The sequence below is a fragment of the Pantherophis guttatus genome, chromosome 8, assembly GCF_059756535.1.
Source record: "Pantherophis guttatus breed Tessera chromosome 8, ASM5975653v1, whole genome shotgun sequence".
Lineage (NCBI taxonomy): Eukaryota > Metazoa > Chordata > Lepidosauria > Squamata > Colubridae > Pantherophis > Pantherophis guttatus.
This window is the reverse complement of record NC_142070.1, coordinates 21,138,466-21,166,117: the sequence shown is the minus strand read 5'-3', so window position 1 is coordinate 21,166,117 and position 27,652 is coordinate 21,138,466. Positions and strand designations below refer to the sequence as shown.

Below are 27,652 nucleotides of genomic sequence, written 5' to 3'. Positions count from 1 at the left end.
TGATATTTAGTTCATGGTTTCGAAAACTATGAGTTGTACCTCTCTTGAGGAGTGGAGAGATTGTGACAATGAAAAACTTTTCATTGTACATTGTTACAATGAATGGACCTTTCCCATAGTTTCATTGTATAGTTTTTATTGCTCATTTGCATTCATTTTGGTGTTTTGATTTTTTAGGGGAGGTTTGTGCATTAGAGTATACTAAAGGGATGTACGAGTACAAAAAGTTTATGAACTATTGATTTCCATGTTGATTTCAAAATTTCCATTTTGATTTAAACCTGCGATTAGCAAATACTTGTTTATAAAAATGAAGGGCAGTGTAGAGAGATTGAGAAGTAAAAATCCTATTATCAGAGAAATAACTTTTAGGTAATATATTGAAAATAACATTATAGCAGGTAAATTCGTTTACACACACACACACTTTTAGCTTTTCAGTTGTACACTAACACATTTTGGTGGATTTCTTAGAATATGGAAAGATGATCTTGTAAAGCTATAGAGATCTTTTCCCTGACTCTTTTCTGAAACAATTACAGTTTAGTTAGAGTACGTACATGTTTATACTTTGCTTCAATGTTGTAAACATCCTTCTATGATTCTTTTCAAAAAACTGAAGAACTGGAAAGTTCAACTCTGATAACAAGAGTTACTTATTTTTCTTCAACAGTGGTAAACTAGTCAGGGTTCATAAACAAGGCTAACACTTTTCTGAAAGTCCTGATGTATTTAAAAAAAAAGAATTACATATGCCAAAGACAGATAGTCCAAAACTCTTTGGGACTAAGTTCAGGCATTGGGTGTTGGGATTTTTGTTGTTGTTGATATTATGTGGTTTATTTGGTTTTGGCTTAATGTGTTGTATGATCCCGGGTAGTTGTGGCTTAGTCAATCAGTTCATGTTTAAATATACCATGGTTTATTTCAGTGTAAGTCTAGATGGCTTGTAGAACCCCAGTGATTTTATGTATATCATGGAATTAAAGGGACTTTGTGTTGACCAAAGTCTAATACTCAAATGTGTGTAGAGTCTCGAGAAAAGTTCCAACTGACTGAGTGGAAAAAATCCTTATTCCAACTTCCTTCTAATAAAGATAGAACTGAACATAGCTATTGAATAAATTAAGGAACTCTGTTTGCACAGGGTAGGAAAATCAGTCTATATAGATAAGATCTATATAAGATCAGTCTTTTAGATAAGAGTCACTAAGAGAAACTCTTTGAACCATACACTGATACCATGAATCACATTTTAACAAACTCCACCTGTATTGCTAGCATATGGTTCAGTTTGTCATGTGAGTTGGAAGCAACAGAGCAATTAAGTAAACCATGATTCAGTCAGTCATGACTTGATGTGTCATGTGAAAATTAAGCCAAAATTATATGGTAGTAGAGTCCCTAAATAAGATCTTCAAAATCTCAATATGAATTTCACCTGACTATTTAGTCTATATATTGCCTATGTAACACCACAGCTACACAAGCTGCATTGGCTGCCAGATGCTTCTTGATGCAAATTCAAGGTGTTAGCATCACCTTTAAAGCCCTTCCCAGCTCATCCCAGTGGGATTGGCCTGTTCCACCCATGCATGCTACTGGCCCTATTGCCCTAATTATTAGCGGGGTCCAGGAAGAGGGCCTTCTCTGCTGTTGCTCCTGGCCTCTGGAGCATCTTAGCCCCTGGTGTGAGGTTGGGCCCAACCCTTCTGACTTTTCGTAAGAGTCTAAAGATCTGGCTTTGCCAGTTAACTTGGTGCACCAATCGGGAAACATCACAGTGGATGTGGCTGATCAATTAACAGCAGATCCCACTGCCCCCTCCCCTGCCCCCCCAATCTGTAACTGGATGGTAGCATTTGCTGGTATTAATTTAGGTTTATAATGTATGTGTGTGTATGTGTGTGTGGGTGTGTTTATTTTTTATGATTGTAAACTGTCCAGAATTGTGGTGGTAAAGAAAGGTAGCCAATAAATTTTATTTAAAAAAATTAAAAATAATAAAATAAATAAATGTTTAAAAGAAATATTTAACTTTTTCAAGCTTGACTCTTCACGTCCACACTGTTCCTAGGATAGGCACATTGGGGAACTGCTGCTTCTGCATTGCTGGTGGTCCCCAAACCACATTTGCAAAAAGGATTGAAGATTGCATTTGAAACAAGAGCAAGCAAAAGAATTTCAGTCATTGGAGCTGAACATAGGAAAGCAGAGCAGCAAACTTCTGAAGCAGTAAACTTGGGAGATTATAGGTTATGTTGCACTGCTTGCTGTGTAAACTAATCTAAGAATTGATAGATTTAGCAGCTGTTTTAACAGCTGAGTCTTGCAGTCAGAATACAGGACTTTCTTGCAGTTATTTGAGATACAAGTTGGTTTCTAATTAGCTAATTAAATAACAGTAAAATTAATTGAGTTGTGTTGTGCAAAAACAAAACAAAACAAAACAAAAAAAACCCCAGCAGAGCCTTAGTTAAACAATTAGTTCGGATTAACTGAGATGTTCTTAAATTTAAACCACTTTATAAAACAGGTTCTGGGTATGCAGCTGTAAGTAAATTATACTATGAAAGTGGCACTTACGAGAATGCAACATTATTCTGTCAGATATGTCAATTTGTAGTATAAACATATGACACAAAAATCTCAAGTATATGTTATTTAAACCTCTTACGATTGCAATACGAATTCTTATCATTAGGCTTACTTCGCCTCTGTTAGAACCTTTTTTTAAAAAAAAATAATCTGTGTTCTTTTATCCTTGTTCCTATATTTTGGAAGATCATGTGGATTCTTTAATTTCATTTGAAATGAGTGAATATTTAATTATTACTTGTATCTGAACCAGGAAAGGGGCATCTGAACCTTTTCTCTTTTGTTGTTTAAAAGAACATGGAAGAAATGCTGATAATGTTATCTATTCAGTTGTGTCAGACTCTTGGCAATTCTATGGGCCAAGTCCCTCCACATCTTCTAATCTTGCATGTCTTCTTTTGAGAATAGAAGAAATATATCAATTTTTCACCTTAAAAGGATGGTGACAAATGTATTTGCATCAGTTATACACTGCAATTCTGCAGGTCTTGTACTGTTTACTGATTAGTTATAATTTAAAACAGGGGTCTCCAATCTTGGGAACTTTAAGCCTGGAGGACTTCGACTCTCAGAATTCTAGGAGTCAAAGTCTTCCAGGCTTAAAGTTGCCAAGGTTTGGAGACCCCTGATTTAAAGTGCTGGTTTTGATTTAAAAACATTGTTTATTCTTTAAGCCTCTATGGATTGGCACCAATAGGATTTATCTGCTCCAAACATCATTGGTCTAACCCAGGGGTGGGCAAATATGGCCCCTTTATGATCTGTGAACTTCAACTCCCAGAATTCCTGAGCCAGCTTGGCTGTCTCAGGAATTCTGGGAGTTGAAGTCCACAGGTTGTAAAAGGGCCACAGTTGCCCATCCCTGGTCTAACCTATTAGAACATCTAAGGAGAAACTACTGTCTTTTTCCATGTATAAGACACTACTTTTTCTTTAAAATATGATAATTGATGCACGTTTTATACACAGGAGGCCAAGGAGAAGACCGCACATGCCGGATGAGCCTCTATCTTATATGCAGTTCTATCATTCCTCTCTATTGTAGTTGTTTCCTGTATCACATTGCCACTCTAGGTTTCATCTCTATCATTCCTGTGATGCATTTCCTGTTCTTGTTGTATTACTCACTCTAACAAGATGGCTTCTGAACCATCTTATTAGCGTGAAAGTGATGTGTGCTTACTACAAGGAACTACATTAAACATGGGGGCGTCTTATTCATGGGGGGGCTTATACACAGAAAAATACGGTACTTACCAATTCACATTTTTAGAGATACAAGAGGTTGAAGCGCAAGATGCTTTGGAACAAAGCAGATGGAGAACAGCCTTTCTCTCTCCTTGATGCCATTCCAAAATAAGTCCGTATTATAGAAGTTACATGCAGTCCCATCTTCCCTGAAGCTTCCAGAGCACAGAAATACAGATGTTATTTTACATGATTTTCTCTCCCACTCCTTGGAGAGAAGGAGAACATTTTTTCTGTTTTTATACAATATACATCCTGTGTTTTATAGTGCAATTTACTTAAAGTTGGGGAGGGAGAAGAGAGCATGCTGTTCTATATAATGGTCTATGATCAAGTACCTCTCAGTTAACCCAAATTGTTTTAACTAAAGCTCTGCTCCTTTATTCTTTTTCCCCCCTCATTACCATCTTGTCAATTAATTTAATTGGTAGTTAATTAGAAACCAACTTATACTTGAAAGAGCATAAGTATGGTGTTATTAACTGGATTAGTTTGGAGCCTTTTTCTTAAGTTTATATTTGCTGCCATCTTGCTTTCTTGTCCTTTTCTATACTTTCCTGTTATCTTTATATTCTTTTTTTAAAAAACATTGTGTGATAATTTAATCTGGATTGGTGCTAGGATTCCAAGTAATGCTCCCAACGAAATAAACCTCCGAGGCTTGAGTTTCCTCAAAGTTACATTTTATTAGAGATGACATATTGGCACACCTGGGAAAACCCGAATCTGAAAGTTTCCAGGTTTTCCCACCCAAGGAAGAGTTCAAGTCCCTGCCCACACCCACAAGTCCATCACATGGTCCAATCAAACATCGTCCCAACTGGAAATGCCTCCCAGGTCCATCCTTCCAGGTGCAGGGCCAGATGGCCTTGACTTTTTGAGAAAGGAATGTTGTTATGACTATACATCACCCCTGCTCCATACAATCTCCCCTCCCAGTTTCCCACAGTAGTAAACATGGCAGGTCTGAAGGCCTAATACAAAAGATGGCTTCCAGGCCTGACACTCTGGATGTGTTAATTTTTGCTTTCTATAAGAGTCAAATTGATTGTGGCAGATGTTTGATGAATGAACAAATCAATCATAGCCTGTTGTCCCCTGCACTACCTTAAAAATCCAAAGCCCTAGATTCTCCATATATGTCTAGATGTCTTCCAAGATTTATAGATTTCTCTATAGTAGGTAAATATCAGTGAAGAACAATTTGCTTATCTGAGTACATAAAAGTATTTATTTTTATAATTTCAGCTTTTACTAAAAGAAATCCATCAGGTATATTATTGAATCATATAACTATAACTGTTATAGCTGGTCCTTTTCACGTGGCTTGGATTAGTTCTTCTTACATAATATTCGATTTTTTAAAATCTATATCATTTACTTTCCCATCATTTTTATTTCTTGAAGGTGGACAGTTTGCCATGTTTTACAATCTATTTCTTCCTTGGACCTGTTCAAGAAGATTTTTCCTGTTGATGCTGGTAACCTGTTCAAATAAATCATAATTTAGAGAAATCACTTTTTTGTTTCTTTTGTTCACTTTCTTTGATAAATAATTTTATTAGTGTTTACAAATGCAAAGATACTAATACAAAACTAAGAAAAATATAAAAAGTGAAGAAGTGCAAAGAGCTAGAAAAAAAAAAGATAAGATATATGGAACAGCTCCTCAAATTCAGTAATTTAATTAACATTTCCATAAAAATATTTCTCATATCTCATCCCTTATCAGTAATCAAATTATAAATCAGCCTTAATCATAGTTTCTTCTTATGCTGATCACTACTTTTATATTACTGATGCTATCTTTTAAGATCCATTGTTATTGTGTAGCTTGGTATTAAACCTACATATGCATATACCTATGCATATTTACAGAGGAGTAAAAATCACAGCAGTCAGTACTGATTTACATAATTCTTTATTTCGAACCTTCTTGTTAGACAGAGGAATCCCAGGGCATTTCTCCTTGCTTTATGTTTTTAAGAGTATCTCTCTCATATATATATATATATGAAATATATATATATATATATATATTTGTATATATATATATTTGTATATATATATATATATATATATATATATATATATATATATATATATATATTTGTATATATATATATATATATATATATATATTTGTATATATATATATATTTGTATATATATATATATATATATATATATGCTGTAGGTGACAGTCTACTAATACACAGGTCTAAATATGTTTTATTTTATTTATTTATTTTTGATAAAATCCTTGATAGTCAAAAGAGCTAGACTCAGAGGCTGGCAGGAAAATAGAAGAGCAAATTTCTTTATGCAAAGTTCACTGATGTTTGAGGTGGGATTGTGGATCAAAGGTTGGTAGAGTGTGTACGTGTTCTTGGAATTTATTTGTATTTGCATGCTGTCCCAATTGCAAGACTCTGCAAGGTTCCTTTGATAAAATTGTAGGAGGAAAGCGTCTTGCTGTGGCCAACATGAGCTCTTCCTTTCCTTGGATGTTTATTCCCTGCCCCCCCCCATGATTTTAAGGCAGCCTGAGGAGCACTGGATCACACTTGGCTTCTAATTGCAAAAGGCGAATGCTGGTAACCCCCAAGTGTGGGGATGAGTGGGAGAACAGACAGGAAGAGTTTGCAATGGGAAAGCTTCAGGATAGAATGCAGTATAGTGACGGCCTGAATAAAGGAAGAATAGGTGTAGGTTTTTGCAAACCGACAACAAACAAGTTGAAAGAGGACACACCGAAGATGGAAAGCCAGCAGTTTAATAAGAGAAGCTACAAACTGTTTCAATGATAGCTAAAGGCATTATTCTATCTCAGTCGACAAATGAGAAAAGAACTTTAGTAAAACTCCTTTGGGGTTAGGTACAGGTAGTTCACAATTTATGAGTAGTCATTGTATGACCGTTGGATGTTATAGACTATAGAATGGATGGTCTTTGTGGCCTGTAAATGGTCACGCTCCCTTCTCCCTCCATAGTGTTTTGCAGTCTTGTGACCACGATTCTTCGTGCTTTTTCCCAGTTTGCAGCAAAAAAAACCTCATTCAGATGAAAGCAGGGTTTGCTTTTAAAGACTGTGGCATTTGCTTAAATAGTTGCTGTGAAAAATTTACTTCTAGTCAGGTGGGTACCTCAGCTTGTGACAGTAATGACTTACAACCGGATTTCCATTCCCAATTACAGTTGTGAGTTAGGGACTATCTGTATAAACACATCCATATTAGTACAGATTTTTATTTTTATTTTATTATTCATATTTCTATGCCGCCCATTCTCTGAAGACTCTGGGCAGCTTACACCAAAGACAGTATACTAAATAGCATATTGCCCCCAACAATCTGGGTCCTCATTTTACCCACTTCGGAAGGATGGAAGGCTGAGTCAACCTTGAGCCAGTGAGATTTGATCCGCTGATCTGCTGAACCTTGCTGCAGTACTGCACCCTAACCACTGCGCCACCTCGGCTCTGATACAGGTAGTCCTTGACTTACAACCACAGTTGAGCCCCAAATTTCTGTTGTTAAGTGAGACATTTGTTAAATGAGTTTTGCACCATTTTACAACCTTTCTTGCCACAGTTGCTAAGTGAATCACCACAGTTGGTAAGTTACTAACCTGGTTGTTAGGTGAATCTGGCTATCCCATTGACTTTGCTTGTCAGAAGGTTTCAAAAAGTGATCCCATGACCCTTGGACACAGCAGTGGCCATAAATATGAACCAGTTAACAAGTATGTGAATTTTGATCCCATGATTGTGGAAATGCTACAAAGGTTGTAACTCAGAAAAACGGACATAAGTCACTTTTTTCAATGCCATCACTAAATGAATTGTAAGTCGAGGACTACCTGCATAGTGTTGCATTTGGTTTATATAAGTTTGGTGATAAAATTCAGAAATAAGATTATTTTTAATAATAATAAAATATTATTTTATAATAACATAATAAAAATCTGCCTAGAAATAAAGGGAAGATAATATCAAGTTTTTTGTTGGTGGTACACATTCAATATTATGATAGCTGCCGTTTCTTACTGAGTGGCCTATGCATTAATTAAAATTAATTTTTCAGAATATAATAATTGTAACAGAAGCAACTTTAATAAGAAAAAAAAAGTTCCGTTAGTCAAGGTCATTTTTTCAATTTTCACTTTTCAAATCTGTTACCTGTAAAGAATGTTTATATTTGAAAATAGGTTTATTTAGAAGGACTTAAGCAGTGAGAAGCTGGTGTAATCTTCCTCAATTTGCTTCTCATCAACTCCTGCCGTTCCAAGACAATGGGGGAAAGTTAAGTTAAAGAGAGTGAGGACTATGCAAAGCATTCAAGAGGTACTTTGCAAGGCATGGGAGTTAATGTGGCTGCATTGTTTACAAGGCACATACAGCTAGTTCAGAAGCAGCTCCCAGCTGTTTTTACGTGGGATAGAGGTGAAGTGGCTGTACCTGCTTTCACACATAGAGAAAATTAAGGTGGGTGGCATTTATCACAGGTAATGTTGTGTAACCACTGTAGCTGAATAAATTTCTTTGCAGTAATTTCTTAATACATTAATTGATTAGACTTTGTAACAGTCCTGTATGAGTTTGTAACAGTCCTGTACGATTAATTTATAAGATACTATCATTGTTGCAGGAGACATTACCATTTTCCCTTCCTCATCCAGAATAAGCAGAGTTAGGAAAATAATATGCTCACTACTCTGAAAGAAACCATAAATCAGACGCAAATGTTTTATAGCGTAGAAACATAGCTTAAGTAATGAACTAAGCAAAGGCTATGTGTATTTTATGTGGAATATGTTTATAACAGTCATTATGTACATTGAAATTTTTAAAGTTTTTTGTTTGGGAAATTGCTAGCTCTCAAACTCAAATAATTTCATGTGTCTATTTTCCAATGTATTTGTTATTTGCAAAAAGAAGAATCAGTTTATTTTGTGCAATATGTAGAATACAGGTTAATCTGCTGAAGAATGACGCTGAACATTTTTCATGATTGTCAATAGCTTCCATATTAGAGGCAGAATGATAAGGTAGGTGATACGTTTTGAGAGTTTTTTCCATCTGTCTAATCCATCCATCTGGAGCAAGAATCTGGAATTTGATAACTTGTAGTGGAGTGGAGCTTTTTAAAAATGGTAGCCTCAATAGAGCCTCAATAGAGCTTCAGAAAATACAGAATGACTGCTATTGTATACATGGCCAGCTGTGTTATAAAAAGTGAAATAGTTTCTTCCACCCCCTCTAACCAGCTGGGAGGTGTTTCATCACATCAGTTTACTTGTACACATACACATTTTAGAAGTTCAAGTAGAATGGGAAGTTTATAGAAATCACCAAGTACATTAGAACTCATAACATCTGTAGTGACGACATGAGTATTGAATAATAAACATATACCGTATTTTTTGGAGTATAAGACACACCTTTTTCCCCCCAAAAAGAGGGTGAAAATCTGGGTGCGTCTTATACTCTGACTGTAGCCCCGCCCAGCTTCTCAAATGGAGGTTTCAGAAGCTGAAAAAAGCATCAGAAATGAAGCTTCAGAGAAGAAGCCCCCCAAAAGCCTTCAGAGGCTTTTTTTCTGAAGCTCTGTTTCAGAAGTTTCAGAGGCAGGAAAAAAAAAAAAAAACAAGGCACAGAGCTCACAACCAACGAACCTGTTGCTAAGATTCACCTCTGGGAATAGCTGATTGGGGGTATTCCGGGAGGCCGATCCACCCACCAATCAGCTTTTTTCTTATTTTCCTCCCCAAAAACTAAGGTGCGTCTTATACTCTGAAAAATACGGTAATAGCAAAAGATCTAAGTGCTAAAGAGATATCACTTTATATGGAAAGAAAGAGCAAGCTAATGTCATTTAATCAGCAGAGTAATTCTGAATAGCTCTTGGTTGTCCTGATTTGGCAAGTAGATGAGCACAAAAACGAAAGATTAAGAACATTGGGCATATTGCTATCAAACATAACTCAAAAGTGACAGTTGGCTGTTTTGTAAAGTTAGTGTAAAGAGCTAGAGTTGCATGTTCTTTTGTAATCTGGAACTGGAACAATTATATTGTTGTCTTCCAATTCATTTCCTCTTTGCTGATTGTGATATTCAAATAAAATAGCTGAACAGCTTATAAAAAGGTTGGGGAGCTCACACTGTGCTATGGTGAATTCAGCAACAACTTTACTCCTACCTACAAAGGACTGCCCACACACTCCTGGAACGCTCAGTGGGAGTTTAACTAGGTACAGTTGGACCTGTGTAATTAGCTTACATTTCTCCAAACCTTTTCTGAGCTGTAAAATGTCAAACATTTAGCTTTTTAAATGAAGCCACCATGGTGCCTGAAACACCAGGAGCCAGGAAATAGTTTCCTTTTAGATACAAAGCAAATGTGCATAGAACACTTGTATTAAGCTACAGGTAATGATTGTAACATGGTTTGAATGTCAAATCACTAGGGCTATGCTCAACCAAAAGAAAAACACCAGCTTTCGGCAAGCTTCAAAAGAGCTAAGCCTCAACGTAGTTAAGGGATATTGTTTTGGGGGACATTTCATAATGCTTGCAGTAATTTTTTTCCTCAGACGCAATATGTTTAATGTTGTTGAATCTAAAATGTATTGCTTTGTGGGATCCCTTCCTTCCTTCCTTCCTTCCTTCCTTCCTTCCTTCCTTCCTTCCTTGCTTTTAACTTTGTTGCTTGTATCCTTGCAATTTATATTGATATTGATTGTTTCCTAGTATGATTTGATTGCTTAATGTACCGAATGACTGTCACTGGGTGCTGTGCCTTGTGATTCTTGATGAGTGTATCTTGTCTTTTTATGTACACTGAGAGCATATGCACCAAAAACAAATTCCTTGTTTGTCCAATCACACTTGGCCAATAAAGAATTCAATTCAATTCCTTTCCTTTCCTTTCCTTTCCTTTCCTTTCCTTTCCTTTCCTTTCCTTTCCTTTCCTTTCCTTTCCTTTCCTTTCCTTAGGAATATTGCTGTCATATTTCTAAAAAATGTGAACCATTTAAACATGGAGGATTTCAGTATAAAAACGCTTTCTTAAAGCACGGAGACTTTATTCTCAAATCTTAAATAGCTCCTTTTAGCAGACAGTAGTTTTGCAGAACGGCAGAGTGGGCCAGGGAATACGTGAATAATCCAGTTGAACTACAATTCCTCAAAGACTTGCTCTTTTCTTCTTTGGGGGTATATGTTTTCCCAGATTGAGGAAAAAGAGTGCTTTTTATGCGCTTTGGTTAATAGAGCTGCTGAATCACTATCTTAAAATTGGTATATGGTTTAACTGCTTTTGTATCTACTCCAAAAATTCCCTTTTTACCAGATGCAGAAGGAAGGCTAAGTTCCAGAAGGCCTGAAAAAGACCACAGTGCACCTGTACTAAAAGCTTTGCCCATCTGGCTCCTTTTTGACAGGGAAGAATGTAAAATGTGCCTTGTGTTGCCTTTAAGCCTTATTCCACTTGGGCCCAAATTATACAAAAAGGCATCACTTTCTATAAGATTGGACACTGGATATTGATTTATTTCAGGATGTCTATTTGTCTATTCAGGTAATCCTTGTTGGAACCCTTTCATAGTTACAATGATAATGACAAAGCAACTCCACAACCAATGCCTATATTTACAACCTTTGTAGTGCCTCTATCTCTCCCAGTCACATGTTTGCCATGGCAATTAATATGCATTGTCCTGTGTTTGAACTGTTTTTTTTCCTTTTTCCCTCATTCCATAACAGAGACAATACTTATTTATTTATTTATTAATCAAATTTCTATACCGCCCTACTCCCGAAGGACACAGGGCGGTGAACAGCCAAGATAAAATACAGATAATACAAATATTAAAAGTCCCTTAAAATTATTAAATATTTTGGCCGAAACACAGATTAAAACACCCAGTTTATAAAATCAAACGAATTAAAAATTTAAAAGAGGAGAGTTAGGCCAGGCTACTTAAACAATAGGCTGCTTTTCCACGCAGTGCAGCACTTCTCCAAATACTATAACTGCAAGTTAACTGGCTCAACTCTTTGATCTTAATTAGGTGATTAGAACCCTGCCATTGGCCTGTGCTGCTTCCTGAAACTGACCAAACCTTAATCAATTTCACACTGGACTTTTGTTTACCTCCTAAACTGCTCAGGGCAAGTGGGGTAGGCAACAGCTGGTGCTAGTACATTCCTTTTGTTGTATATTCTGTATTGTATGCCTGCTTACTCTCTTGTAAATCCCTTTCTCTCCAATGAATGTAAATACAAATATTAATTCTCTACCTGTGAGTTATCCCAGCAACAGGGTGAGCAATCCCAAAGGATGAAAAAATTGACAAAGGAGCTATAACATTTTTCTTTTTATCTGACTTCCTTGTGAGTTGAATTCCCAAAATGTTTCCTGCCATTTGGACTCATCTTGCTGTTTGGGTTTTTATCCTTCTGACAGTGTAAAACAGGAAAGTTGAAGTAAAATCTTAAGCACAGACATGATTATGTGATTTTCACTGAATGATGGCTTTGCTTAACAACTTGAGTCATCAGTCCAAGTCACTTGTTCAATATACAAGGTCTACCTTTAAGCTTTATAGACCTATTCACGGTCACACAAATGTTTTTCCTGCTGTTCCAATTCCTTGGAATTCTGCACCTCCTGACTGATAGACCTAATTTCTTTATTGCTTTTTAGAATGACTCAAAGTATACTTCTTGAAATCCATGTTTAATTGTTAATTTCAGTTGCTTTTAATTTTTAATACCCCTGGTATTAATTATTTGATTAATTGATTTTATTAGGCATTGTAAAATATCAGAAAGTTTCAATTGTCAATGGTATAATAAATTAAATCATTGATAAAATAAATGCACTTGGAATATGTTTCTTACAAAATATGAAAATGATGGTATTTACAAAATATCTAATTACTTGCACTTTTTGCCAAATTAAAGTATTAGATTTAATTGACATAAATAGAGGCTCTTGGAATTTTATTATTTTGCATCAATTTTTTAAAAACTGTTTAAATGATCAAGAGTCAGTAAAAAGGACTGGAGGCCAGTTAGTTTAAGAACTGAAATGATTGTTAGAGAGAATACATTCAATACTGTGTATCTTAAACCTTGCAGAAAAGGAACCAGTGTAACTTCTGCAAAGGTAAATCTTTTCATTAACCTTAAGAGTTTTTGTAATATCAGCAGGCATGTAAACAATGATGACCAAGAAGTATTACATACTTGGAGTTTTAATAGGTGTTTAACCAAGCTCCATGCCAAAGTCTCTCTAGCAGATTCAACCAATAGAAGAAGACAAGAGCTTAAGTGCCTTTTTTGGCCTTGCAGATCGTTAAGAAACAAAATAGAACAAATGGGAAACTCTCATACTAGTGAGGGGTATAAAGAGGATTTTCCCCAGGGATTTATGATGGGACCAGTGGTGGGTTTCAACCGGTATTACAACTGGTTCGCTTCACACACGCGCTTTGCCCTTGCAAGCGCAATGCATTTCAGAACAGCTGAAGTGCAGCAATCTGCTCTGCAGTGCCTATCAGCTGGGCTAAAAATGAACGTATATAGGTAAGTATAGCGCAGGGGCGGGCAGGAGGGCCCAGTTGACGGTCGGAGTGAACCGGTTTTCTCTCAGCTCACTATCGCTGGTACTGGCTCGCCCGAACTGGGGCAAAGCGGTAGAAACCCACCACTGGATGGGACCAATGCGTCTTTAGCTTGCATGTAAATTATTTGGGAATAAGTAGCCAAGTTTGCTGTTGATAGCAGACATCAAAGTGCCAAAATAAAAAAATGAAAAAAGTATTGTGAAGAGCTACAAAAAGAACTCTCTAAACCATGTGAAAAGTCTTTAAAATACAGATACCGTAAACAAGTGTAAATTGATGCAGGATAGCACAAAAAAGCCAAATCCAAAATTGTAGGAAAAAACAGTGGAAGGACCATTTCACTTCTTGTCCAGATTTGTGAAATTCCCAAATTCAGTCAGCTGGTCTGTATGTGACACAGAATTCTGGACTATATGGATCTTTTTTTAGACTCTTATAAAGTTGGCAAGTTTCCTTTAGAAACACGGGCAGGATATAAGGAAGGATGCATTCGCTAAGAGCAGGTAGTTATTATCTTGAATTCTTATGCTAGATACATTCCATGTATGTACCTTACATAAACTCTGATGAAACTTTTACTTCATACAGGTAGGCCTTGATATACATCAGCTCATTTAGTGACTGTTCAAAATTACAATGGCACTGAAAAAAGTGACTTACGACCATTTTTCACACTTAATGACCATTGCAGTATCCCCATAGTCACGTGATCAAAATTCAGACGCTTGGCAACTGACTCATATTTATGACAGTTGCAGTGTCCTGGGGTCATGTGATCACCTTTTGTTACCTTCTGACAAAGTCCATGGGAAAGCCAGATTCACTTCACAACGGTGTTACTAAATTAACAACTGCAGTGATTGTACTTAACAACTGTGGCATGAGAGGTCGTAAAATGGGGCAAAATTCACTTAACAAAAGTTTCACTTGGCAACAAAAATTTTGGGCTCAATTGTGGTCTACCTGTAGTTCTGAGGTGGGTGTAGTTCGAGACTAGAAATATAGAACAATAATGATAAGGAGAGAAGATTAGAAGTATAAAAGATATATATCTATATAACAAATGTATGGAGAGGAATAAAAATTCCTGTATATAACAGGAATGTAGAAATGTATAATATTAAAGATATAATTAAAATATATAGATCTCCATAGGGGGAAGGGAAGGAATAATTTACTGTTTTTAAAATGTCTTTCAAATTAGTCTTACTTTATCTTCACTAATGGTGGAATTTGCAGTCAACTTTTGCAGGCACAATACTATACTATATTTTGCATTTACTGTAGTAACAAGGATTATGTTGAACTTGATTCATGTTAAACCCTACCTCTAAAAACTTTTTTAAAAACAAATTCTTGACAAACTGGAAGTTGGTACAAATGACAACTTGCATATGCACAGCCAGGGTGGATAAAAATCAATGATTTTTTAAAAAATAAATCTAAAAAATCAGAATTTTTAAATTTAAATGATTTTTTTTTAATTTTTATCAAATTTATTTCAATAAAATGCTTTTGGAGTGAAAATCTATCTAAAGATAGTTTTCTATTTAAGATACATTAGTTTATTCAGCATGAAATGGAGCTTAGTTATGTAGCATCAGGCTGTATATTCTGCAATATTGGGACTGTCAGTGTGTCAATAGCAGGTCAGAGGAGGAGCTACTGTGGGACAGGTGACAGTTGCTCTTTAAAAATTACGATTTAAATCGAGTTGATTTAAATCAAGCCTTTTTACTAGTGATTGAACTCATGATTGAAATCGTGATTTAAATTGACTTGATTTAAATCAAATCCACCCTGTGCACACAGTTCTTTCATTGTTAGTATTGTATAGCATTGCATGTGTTATATATGTTATTCCATGTTGAGAAGCTAGTTGAAGGAAGTTTTCTGACATATCGGTCTTTGATCCAGGAAGTATCTCTGGACTGAAATGGATCATTCTACCTCACCATACACACTACCTGCTCAGCTTAATCTGACCATAAAATAATAAATCTTCCAATGGCACCACTTTTTTTCTGTCATAATTCCGTTATCCTCCTGAATTAGCTCTTGCTTTAGTATTCCTAGGTGATATAGTGCAATTTGTTTTGATGTTCATTCAGCATCTTGAAATAGTTATGCGATATAAATACTGTTAGGAATAAATTTTCTTCAGTCTTCCCTGCTAGTGAATTTTGGGAATTGTTTAATTGTATCTGGAGGACAACAGGACACGGTTAGTATACAAAACCTGTAAATATAATTCGTATTTGGTTGCTAATGGAAAAAGATAATATATTTTGATTCTTGTTTGCATGAGAAACTGTTTGAAAAAAATTCTCATTTTGAACTCTCATTTAAAAATGCCAGGTAAAGGAGTTTGGGTTTATAGTAAAATAGCAAAAAAATAAGTGGTCTGTGTATGTATGTAAGTATGTATGTATGTATGTATGTGTGTATCTATCTATCAATCAATCAATCAATCAATCCCACTGTATGCCTTTGGTTTGCTGAACCCGTATTTCCATCAAACTCGGCTAAATCAATCATCTGTAGGGCATCAGGTTTGGAAAGGGTGTAATAATTCCTCAGATAGTTATTTATTGTAGTACTTGGTTTGACAGTTCTTCTTTATTAAAGGGCTGTGACTGCCATTTTCATAGCAACCATGAATTGTAATGACTCACTTTTTAGATGTACCGTACGTCACCGGTAACAAACAACTTGGCAAAGTAGGTCTAAAATAGCTATTCCTTCATTTCAGTTGCCTGCAAATATCCCTTCATCTTTCATTTTTATTATTAAAGCTGGTAAAACATACACACATGTACGCAAATGTTTCTGGAAGACATAGGGTAATATATTAGTTCTCATTCAGTTTAATAAAAAAAAAAAGAATTGCCTTGGAGGTTTCTTTTGACTAAAAATGTAACTTTGAAGAAATTCCTTAGCTGGAGTGTGAAGACCTTAGTCAAGAATTATGAGCAAATATCTTCTCACTCATTGTATGATTATAGTTTGTGGTGATTGGCAGTGAAGATGTCGGGAGCTTTTCTAAGTAGTGAGAAGGTTTTCCTAATCAAGGACAAAATCTCGTTCTTGGAAAATGATCGGGATTTTTTTTCTTTTCCTACAAAAAGACCATACAACTGTGAGAATCCATGGAAAAAGAAAACACTATAGAACGAGCTAAGTGTTATGTAATATAGTAAGTACTGTAAAACTAAAAAAAAATTCCCCTAGATCAGGGGTGTCAAACTCGCGACCCGCCGGATGCGTCACTCACTGGCCACGCACACCCCCACTTTAGTGAAGGAGGAAAAAAGTTGTGATACGTCATGTGATGACAACGTGTTGTTGTGAGTTTGACACCCCTGCCCTAGATGAATATTGTTAGGTTCAAATAATATTAATGAGGAGAATGGTTGAGGGTTGCTATGCAAACTCTGAAAGACACTAGTGAGATTGTGACCTAATACAAAATCACTAAGTTCATTAATAAGCATAAACAAGATCCTCAGAAAGTCAGGATAATTATACATTTTTAGAGCAATAATTTAACAGTTCTTAGGTATGTGTGATATAACAGTTTTCTTCCTTAGCACAAGCAAAACAAAAACCTCTACTTTGCTCTTTATCTACAAGACTACATGTACTTTATCTTTCAAGTGCATGTAGTCCTCGACTTACAACAGTTTATTTAGTGAACTGTTTGAAGTTACAGTGGCACTGAAAAAAAGAGATTTAACAGTTTATTTAGTGAACCGTTTGAAGTTACAGTGAAGTTACAGTGGCACTGAAAAAAGAGATTTATCAGTGGTTTTTCATACTTACAACCATTGCATCATCCCCATAGTCACGTGATAAAAATTCAGACACTCGGCAACTGACTTATATTTATGAAGGTTGCAGCGTCCCAGAGTCTCGTGATTACCTTTTGCGACTTTCCGCAAGCAAAGTCAATAGATAAAGCTAGATTCACTAAACAACCGTGTTACTAATGTAACAACTGCAGTTATTCACTTAACAACTGTGGCAAAGACCATAAAATGGAGCAAAATTCAAACTTTGCAAATTTGTTTTGCTTAGCAACAGAAATTTTGGGTTCAATTGTCACAAGTCAAGGACTACCTGTATGCATTATTTTGCTCTGATCGGACATATATTGTTGAAGCATGTTGAAGATATTGAGATACTGGGGTTGAATCCAGTGTCTTCGTTGTATTTAGCATACTTTTGAGTTCTTAAGTGAGATGGAACATCTGGAGTTCATAATAGCCAACAAAGTTTCATAATGCCTTATGAACTTATAAACTGAATTTTCAGTACTTGCTACATCTAGGGTACTAGCAAACCCTGTTTAAAGAGGTGGGGCTTATGGTATCTAGGGTAACTTTTGAAAATTTAAGCATAGTCACTGAAGATTTAAGGGTAGCTCTTGTATACATACAAGAGCTACCTTTAAATCTTCAGTGACTATGCTTAAATAAAGTGACTATGATAAATACGTGTATTAGTTGCTTTTATATGATCCATAAAACATTATGAAACTTTGTTGGCTAGTTGCTTTTGAGTACTAATGGTTAGTCATAAACTAATAAAAAGATTTATGGAACTAATAAACATGCTCATTTTTTTTTTTTAAAAAAAATAACATTGGTTTTGAGACCAGTATATGGAGAGTACTGTATTATCCTCTAGCAAAGATACATAGTGGTTCTTAAAGGTGGGATGAAATATATATTTATTATTGATTGATTAATTATATGCCAGCAAATTGTTTTCGATATCTAGTGGCTATATAGATAGATTCTCCATGATGATCTATCCCTAGCCTGTTTAAAAGATCTGCCTCGGCACTTTAATTGAGTCCATCCATCTTGCTGCCGGTCCTATTCCTATTCCTACTTCCTTCCACCTTTGCCAACTTTAGAGCCTTTTTGAGATACTTAGGTCTTTGCATAATATGTCCAAAAATAATAATATTCCATGCTGTTAAGATACAAATATTAAATACAGTGGGATCCTAAGGCATGCTTAATCAGAATAACAGAGCTTGAAGAGACCTTGGAGACTTTTAGTCCAACCCCCTGCTCAAGCAGGAAACCCTATACCCATGATGGCAAACCTATGGCATGCGTGCCACAGGTGGCATGTGGAGCCATATTGGTGGGCACGCGAGCTCAGCTCTGGCACACATGCATGCGCTGGCCAGCTGATTTTCGGGCCTTCTTGTCCCATCGGAAGTTGGCAAATGGTCTGTTTCCGGCCTCCGGAGGGCCTTTGGGGGGGGAAGGCTGTTTTTGCCCTCCCCAGGCTCCTAGAAAGCCTCTGGAGCCTGGGGAGGACGAAAAACGGGCCTACTGGGCCAACTGGGCCATCGCGTGCCAAAAGCAGGGGGAGCGTGGGGGGGGGTCACACGTGCATGTGCGGGGAGGCAGGGCGCATAGAATTATGAGTGTGGGCACATGCATGCATGACCCTCCCGCGTTCCCCCCGCTTTTGGTATGCGATGGAAAAAAGGTTAGCCACCACTGCCCTATACCATTTCCAATAAGTTATACATTTCTAGACTCATTAACATGACACATTAAACTTGGTTAGCTTTAGTTTGGAGAGGGAGAATTTAAGACAGGGTCTGTAACTACATTGTGCCATCTTAACTTTTTTTGTTTAATATTCATGCAAGTGCTTCTATTGGTGAGAACAGTTTTGGTTTGTTTATTTTGTGTTACAAAACATTTTGGTGGATTAATGTATTATTCAACCCATTCCTTTGGATTAATTTTTGATTCAACCATTTTTTCAGCTCAGAAAAATGGGTTGAATACTGTGTAGCCAATGTATAATAATCACAGGGAGTGAGTTGGGAGGTCATATAAATTTTCTTATATAAATAAACAGTAAAAATGACTTGAATTGCATGAAGAACAGAAATAAAAAAAATAATACTTCAGCTTATTTTTTCTGAGCCAGTTATCAAACTTTTTAAATTAGAATTTCGTTGTTGTGACCGTCCCTTGCAAAAGTTACATAAAAATATAAGGTGTTCCTTACATGTGTAGAAAGCAGTAAATGACAATATAAAGAAAGAAATCAAAGTCTTTATTTTTTGCAAAGTGTAGTATCAATTGTGGGTAACTGAAATGTTTGCCATTAGAAGTTTAGAAATTCGTAAATTTTCAGACAAATTCTAATCACTTCTAAGAACTAATCTACACAGATGACTTACAAAAATTAAGGGGGATACAGATAAGAGCATATAATTTTGTAGTATGTATGTTATGATAAATATTTATAATATATAGTGTTATATAAACCCTTTGCTTTCAATTACTTACCTATGTAGTTTACTCAGTATCATCCAGGAATTTATTTTAGTAGAAAGTGATGCATGAGGCATTCTTTATTTGTTATAAAAGTTATTTCTTAAATTTGTCCAGTCACCTATCTTAAATGCATGACCATGGGTGTAACAAACTATAGCTATCTGTTCATCAATATTCTAGACCTTATCAATTCACTTTCAAAAAAAAGATTATGTCACAATTTTTCCTTGTTATGTGAGAACATTAGGAAAATACATTCTGAATCAGACCAACAGTTTATTTAACTCAATAGTGTGTTTTCACATTTACACATTCATTGCAGAAGATTTCCCAACCAGATGTTTTTGGGAAGCAAAACATTTTATTTGTCTTGCAAATATAATGTATTTGATTTAGGCATTGCCTATCTCCAAATGACTTTGGTAGACGTGGGAACGGGAGGGGGAATTCACACTATAACAACAAAAAGGACATACTGGAATGCCATTCAAAAACGATCAACCAATAGAAGAGTATATAAGTTAGAATTAAGGAAAATGGATATAAAGTGATATGGAGGTGGTACTTAACACCACGTAAACTAAATCAAATAGATGGTAAATATTCAAATATATGTTGGAGGTGCAAGAAAGAGGTTGGAACATATAAACACATGTGGTGGGATTGTGATAGTGCCCAAAAAAATTGGGACATGGTGTTTAGACAAATTAGAGCACTTTTGAATGTAAATTTAGATATGTCATTTGAGATAATAGAACCATTTAATTGATAACCGTAAATAGCCTTGGTTTTTTAAATTCCTCTTTAAAAAAATTGTTTTTCTTTCCTTGCCTCCTAGATCCCCTTCTGTTTAGCTCAGAGGTAACCCAGGATTCTAGTAATGAATTATGACAGTGCTTTAATAAAAACTCTTTTAGTTTGCATCACATTTCTTCTGAATAACATAAATGGCTAAACAGGTAAATGAACAAATAACAGAATTCAGCTGACTTATCAACTCCAAAGGGTCTCCTTACTTATTTTTCTTTTATTGAGGATTAAACATTTTCATTTCATTGTCATTTGCATCTGATTTTTCCTCTTGATTTGCGCATGTAAGAGAGTGAATGCCTGTTAATGATGGAGACTACATGCATTTTATAAACTGGAATCTAGCCTATGAAAACAGTAGCAACAAGTAATATCTTTGAGATGCTTTTTCCCTCTGTAATTAAGAAAAGATTGCTGTAATTAAGAAAAGGTCAAGAAATTGTACATTTTAAGAGTTTTCACTTAGAAGAGAAGCTATGGCCAAAAGAGTGGGCTATGGCTCTGCATTTAATAAGAATCCTTAGTGCCCTCTCTTGGTGATGGTATGAATTGCATCCTTAATAGAGACCCGTTGTAATCATTTCTGTTTAAATAGATTTCTATTCCTCTATGGAAATTTTTGGCCACCCATTTCACTTGCATGTGACTCTGGCCATTGTATATAGTTAAAACACAACAAACACACCCTTCCACCATTAAAACGAATTAAAAAGCAGTTAAATATCCTGTGCATATGTACAAAATAGTATTACCATCATGCAAATGGGTAAGATGGTCAACCTTGGTTTACTTTCTTCTTTACTTTGAGCTAATTAATTGCAGCTGCAAAATGTGTATTACATAGCCAAAGTCTGAATATTTAGTCATTTCTATTATATATTCAGTTCATGAAACATTTTTAGTTTTTTTTAAGGACTCAAACATACTGAACTCAAAAGATTGCTTTTTAGAATTCTTCAGCTTGAAGAATTGTAAAAAAAATTCAGTTCTTCTCTCCAGTTCTACAATTGAATGAGAATTAAATATAATTATTCCTTTACTTAAACAAAACCAACACAATTTATAGTTGACTTATAGTTGACTTCAAACAAACAAACAAAAAAAAGAATATAGGTAAAATAATAGGAAAAGCAGTTGCAGTTTTCCTATTTTGTAAATCAAATCAAGAAAAGGATTAAAAGGACAAAGTTCTCATGAGCAATATGGATTTCAGACTTTGATACTGATGTTTTTTTAGCCCAGCTCCAGTTACGTGACTTATTTGTGCTTGGTTTTTTAGAATGATTTTTAATTGTGGTCAGGCTATATCAAAATTGTCTTTGAAGTGCCCTAAACTGGTGTTAAATAGTTTATGGGGGTGTTGCAGGGGTGAAATTCAGCTGGTTCTATCCAGGTCAGGCAAACCGGTAGTGGCGGCTGCGGGAGGCTCCGCCCATCTGCACGGACGTCATGACTTTGCTTTTTTGTGACCATTTTAAGCCTCTGTGCATGCGCGGAAGCCTTTGCGCAGGCGCAGATGACGGCGCATGCACATTTGCGAACTGGTAGGGAAGGTAACTGAATTTCACCCCTGGGGTGTTGCCATTTCTTCCAACATTATGTTTGGGAAGGTGGGTGGGGGTGCATCAGAGGTGGGTTTCAGCAGGTTCTGACCAGTTCTTGAGAACCGGTAGCGGAAATTTTGAGTAGTTTGGAGAACCGGTAAATACCTCTGACTGGCCCCGCTCCCATCTATTCTCTGCCTCCGGAGTCCCAACTGATCGGGAGGAAACGGGGATTTTGCAGTAACCTTCCCCTGGAGTGGGAAGGGAATGGAGATTTTGCAGTATTCTTCCCCTGGAGTGGGGTGGGAATGGAGATTTTACAGTATGCTTCCCCTGCCATGGCCACCAAGCCACGCCCACCAAGCCATGCCATGCCCACCAAGCCACGCCCACAGAACCGGTAGTAAAAAATGTTGAAACCCACCACTGGGGTGCATATGCTTGCAACTCATACTAATTTCTTAATTATTGCAAAATATTATAGAATCTGAGCAGGCGAAGGAAAGGACATGATGAGAACGAGGATGAAAGAGACCAAAGCTTTCTTTGTCTTGTGTCAATATAGTTTGACTAATCCTGCTTTCCCTAATTTGTGCCCTCTAGATGTTGTGGAATGATAACACTCTTAACCCCCGCTGGCATATTTAAAATGGCCAGAGTAGACAGCAGGGTGGATAAAAATCAATGATTTTTTTAAAAAAATCAAAAAAATCAGTTTTTTTTATTTAAATCGGATTTTTTTTGATTTAAATCAGATTTTTTTGATTTTTATCGAATTTATTTTAATAAAAAACTTTTGGGGTAAAAATCTATCTTAAGATAGTTTTCTATTTAAGATACATAAATAATTTAGTTTATTCAGCATGAAATGGAGCTTAATTATGTAGCATGAGGCTGTATATTCTGCAACACTGGGACTATCGGTGAGTCAACAGTGGGTCAAAGGAGTAGCAGAGATGACAGTTGCTCTTTAAAAATTATGATTTAAATCGAGTTGATTTAAATCAAGCCTTTTTACTAGTGATTTAAATCATGATTTAAATTGTGATTTAAATCAACTCGATTTAAATCAAATCCATCCTGGTAGACAGTAATGAAATGCAGTATTTAGCACTGCACTATGTAGTTGAATAATCGGATTTGACTATATACTTCTGAATCATTTGTATATATATTCATGAAAAGAAAAGGATTGCCCTTCTTTGTAGTGGGAGCTTAATAGAAGCTAGACTATAATTGGTAAAATGTCAGGAAGTTGGAGAATACAATAGCACAGGAGCCAAGATTGGTGCTGGGTTCCCCTCTGCTGGCACTGCAGTGACTGGTTAATTAAGAACTTCATTCCCAAAGCTATGCTGAGAACATTGATATTGCTGGCACCGTCAGCACTAAACCAAAAGATGAACCATTTCGGTTGCATTGAACAATTGTACTTCTTTGTCAATAGTTTTTAGAAAACTTATTAGTAGAAAATTATGAAGCAAGCCAAGATTTACAAGAGTGACCTTTTGCCTGGGGGAAAAAAGAAGAAGCTTTTTTTGCTTTCGAGTTTCCTAAATTGTTGACAGCCCAGTTCCATTCTCTACCAGAATTGTGTCCTCCTTTCACTCCTAAATATTGCTTAGATTAAACCAGTGGTGGGTTGCCCCCGGTTCGCACTGGTTCTATAGAACCGGTAGTAAAACCAGCGGGAGGCTCCGCCGACCGACCCCGACATCATCAAAGTGCCTGTGCAGAAGAGCACGCGTGTGAGTGAAGCGAGCACGTGCGGCCCAGTTGTGAACTGATAAAATTTCATATTATTTCCCATATCCACGCACTAGCGTATAACTTTGTTTTCCTCCCCAAAAAAAGTAGGTGCGTTTTATAATCCAGAAGCGTTTTATACCCTGAAAAATACAGTAGTTTAATTACAAGACCCCCTTGAATAAGAAAGAATGAGTGAGGGCAACTGCTCAGCCTACTGAAGACACCAGACTGATTATTAAACTTTCCCCCTTTTACTTGGATATTTCAATGTGCATATATTTTTATGAATAAACTTATGAAATACCTTTCTTGCACAATTTTTTTCATGAGCCCATCTGGTGATTTTAGTAGCTGTTTCATATAATATTTTTAAGATCATGTCATGTATGGGAAGGATGAAACTGAATCAAAAGCCATTCATTAGGTAGTAATAAAGATCATACTATTCCATGAGATACAGTGTTCCAGAACACTCCTGAAATGTTCCATTTCTTCTCTAGATCTTTCTGATCTGGTCATTCTGGGAATGGTCCAGCAATTTTTGGAAGTTAAGTCTTCCTCCAAGAAGCAAATCATGTTATTGGAGATGTAATATGTCCAAAAACAGAACTGTTGGGGGCAGGTCCACATCCAAGAATAATATCATATGAGATCAGCATCATCTGGAGAGAATGTTTTAAAGTTCTTTGGTATTTGTAGTTTAAATTCCTCATTGTTGTGAATGAAGAGGAAAACAGCATATGAAATACCTCCTTCAGAAGTCTTTTCCATACCTTTAGAACCAGATTTTCTTGGAGTACAATTCCCATCACTCCATCTATAGTTTAGGTAATGAGTGTTCAGCCTTCAATGGGACCAAGATTGGGAAGATATACTTTAATATTTACAAATTCAGGTACTCCTTGATTAAGAAATTGCAGTATACTGTGAGATGAATAAATTATATAGGTTTGTGTAAATTATTGATGTACTAATTCTCAGTCCTTCTCAGACATTTTCATTCATTTTTCTCTAATCTGAAGTATCCACAGAAGCAGCAGCTGTTTGAATCAATATAATTAATTACCCTGCAGCTGGCAAGATAGTTTCTAATACCACTCCAATTTAGCAGTTTGGGAAAAGGGGTTAAGCTGGGATAACCTTCCTGTTGATCCTTGAAACTGACCAGATCCTCCCTCTTTAATCTGGGGGCAAGAAAGTAAAAAATATGTAGTATTAGATGAGGTTTGTAAAGCTTATCTCTACTACGTGACAGTACCTTAAACCTTTTTAAGCGTCATCTGAAATATCAGAGGGCGCGTTCATATATCCATAGTAGGAATGTGTACAAGATAAAAAAGTCATTTTTATTTTTGAGTTTAGAATGTGACATTTCAATTTTATTGTAACAAAACTCAAAATATTATAAATGTTCTAATTATATATAAAAAAAATGAAAATTCAGAGCAAGTTCTTTGCTCCTGACATTTTCATCTTCTTCCGGCCAGCGGACCTGATGCATCATGTGCTGGCCATGCCGACACCCAGTTTAGCGAAGGGGGAAACAGTCCCGATATGTCACATGACGTTGCTGTGACGACGTGAGTTTGACACCCCTGCTGTAACCAATTGACTAATTTGTCAAAATATCAGACAAAGAGATTATTTTTAAAAAATCTTTGACAGCTTCAGACTGCACCCAACAACATGCATTTTTCAGTTGAGGGCAACAAGGCTTTTTTGGAGTAGATATGAGTATACTGCTGGTGACTCTTTAACCTCAAATTTCTTTTTGTGACAATTGGTGATTATTCTAAAAAGCTGCAGCTTCTTTAAGGAGATATTGACATGGGTGGGATCTCAGATCTCCTTCAGCTCCAGAAGTCTGTTCACTTTTTAGTTTTCCCTAAAAATGATGCTGAAAGGTAAATGCTTTAAGGTTGGTTGCTGTTTTAGTCACCCAGTTTAATCAGCTGATGAAGCATGGCTTGTGGTTTTGTTATGTTTTCCATTTGTGATTATCTAGGATTAAGCGGCCCAAAAGCCAAAAGGCTGCAGCTTTATTTCACAGAATGTTTTGTTTCGCTTGATCCCGAATGCAAAGGAAGAGAAAAGGCTGCTTTCCCAAAGTTGTAGAGCGTTTTAGTTTTGGTTCGGGTTTTGGTTTCTTGTTTGTTTGATTGACTGATTGATTGATTGTTTGTTTTTACCTACTTGTAATGCATCAGTGCCGTTTTGAAAGTAGCTCTGTATGATTGACAGGGTGTATCCAATAACACCTGCAGGGGGAAACATCCTGTTGTAAGTCTTATTGGCTTATGGAAAGAACAGCACTGGTAGTTTTCCTTTGAAAATTCTAATTGGGACCAGAATTTCTACTGCTAAGCAGTTAGGTTGTTCAGTGAAACGCCATATGACTGTATCTATTATTGACCATACTGTCATTAATCCAGGATCTCACACTTCTCCTGACTATACTACTACTACTTCTTCTTTTTCTTCCTCCTCCTCCTCCTCCTCCTCCTCCTCCTCCTCCTCCTCCTCCTCCTCCTCCTCCTCCTCCTCCTCCTCCTCCTGGCATATCTGTCATCGGACGTTGGCGATCATGTTGGCAATCCTATTTGTATCAACAGCTGCACAAAAAGGTCCTGCTGAGTTTTAGAGTATTCAAACCAGCCCCTTAGATTTTGAAGCCATGATGTTTTTCTTCTGCCTGGACCTCATTTGCCTTCAATCTTTCCCTTGAGGATTAAATGAAGTATGGCGTATTTTTCTGGGTGTCGCATCACATGGCCAATCTCCTGCGCTTCAACTTCAACTCCCCACCTCCGCTTGTCTATCTCCATCTCTGCCCTGTGTCCCCCTCAGTGTGGGTTCCCCTCTACTCTCCTGTACTCGGCCTGCACTCCTTCCACCCTGCACTCCACTGCCCTATCCTCTGTCTTGCACCGTTGCTGCCCCCTATTGACCTTCTGTGTTTTCTTCCTCCTGCTATTGATCAGGCAAGCCTGCTCTGGCTCTTTGGGAGGGAGCTGCTGGCTACATGAGGCCTTCCCAAATTGCATGTGGCGAAGGCCTCATTGGCCAACAACTGCCTCATGAAGGGCCAAACTAGGCTTGCCTCATCAGCTATGGGAGGAAGAAGATGGCAAAGGTCAGTTGGAGACAGCAGGGGTGCAGAAGAGCAGGGCAGTGGACGCAGCTGGGACACCTGAGTGCAAAGCAGTTAAAATGGCAGAAATGGGGTGAGGCGGGATGAAGATAGCCATGTGAGGGAAGTTGAAGTACATCCTTCATTGATAGATGAGGACAGGCTGTCAGCATCTGCATTTTGACCATGTGACTGCGGGGGATTGAAATTCCTATAACTTCAAGGATCAGGCATACATATTTGTTCGGCACCGTCGCAATTTCAATCGGTTCTAGAACAAGTCGTTAAGTGAGGACTGCCTGTAATGGAGAATTCAGAATAGCTTTACAAGTGTTTTCTTGGTTATGTATACTGTATTTACTGCTTTCTCTTCTCCTCCTCCTCCTCCTCCTCCTCCTCCTCCTCCTCCTCCTCCTCCTCCTCCTCCTCCTCCTCTTCCTCCTCCTCTTTCATAAACAATATTCAGATGAAATGTTCATCATTTAAAAAATCCAAAAAAAAAAAAAAACCCAGTGAAGAGCTATAATGCTTGATTTTTTTTTAGGATGAGGAAATTAGCTAGCTACAAATAATTGCTAGAAATAGCAACATAGTTCTAAGAAGCTTGCTAACAGCATCAGGAA

At 36.7% G+C, this 27,652-nt stretch overlaps 1 protein-coding gene across 2 annotated transcripts in view; it reads left to right on the top strand.

Annotated features, from left to right (window-relative positions):
• The window catches only part of PPP3CA (protein phosphatase 3 catalytic subunit alpha), a 219,692-nt gene that overhangs the window by 61,741 nt on the left and 130,299 nt on the right, over positions 1 to 27,652 (top strand). The gene's annotated exons all lie outside the window — the stretch shown is intronic.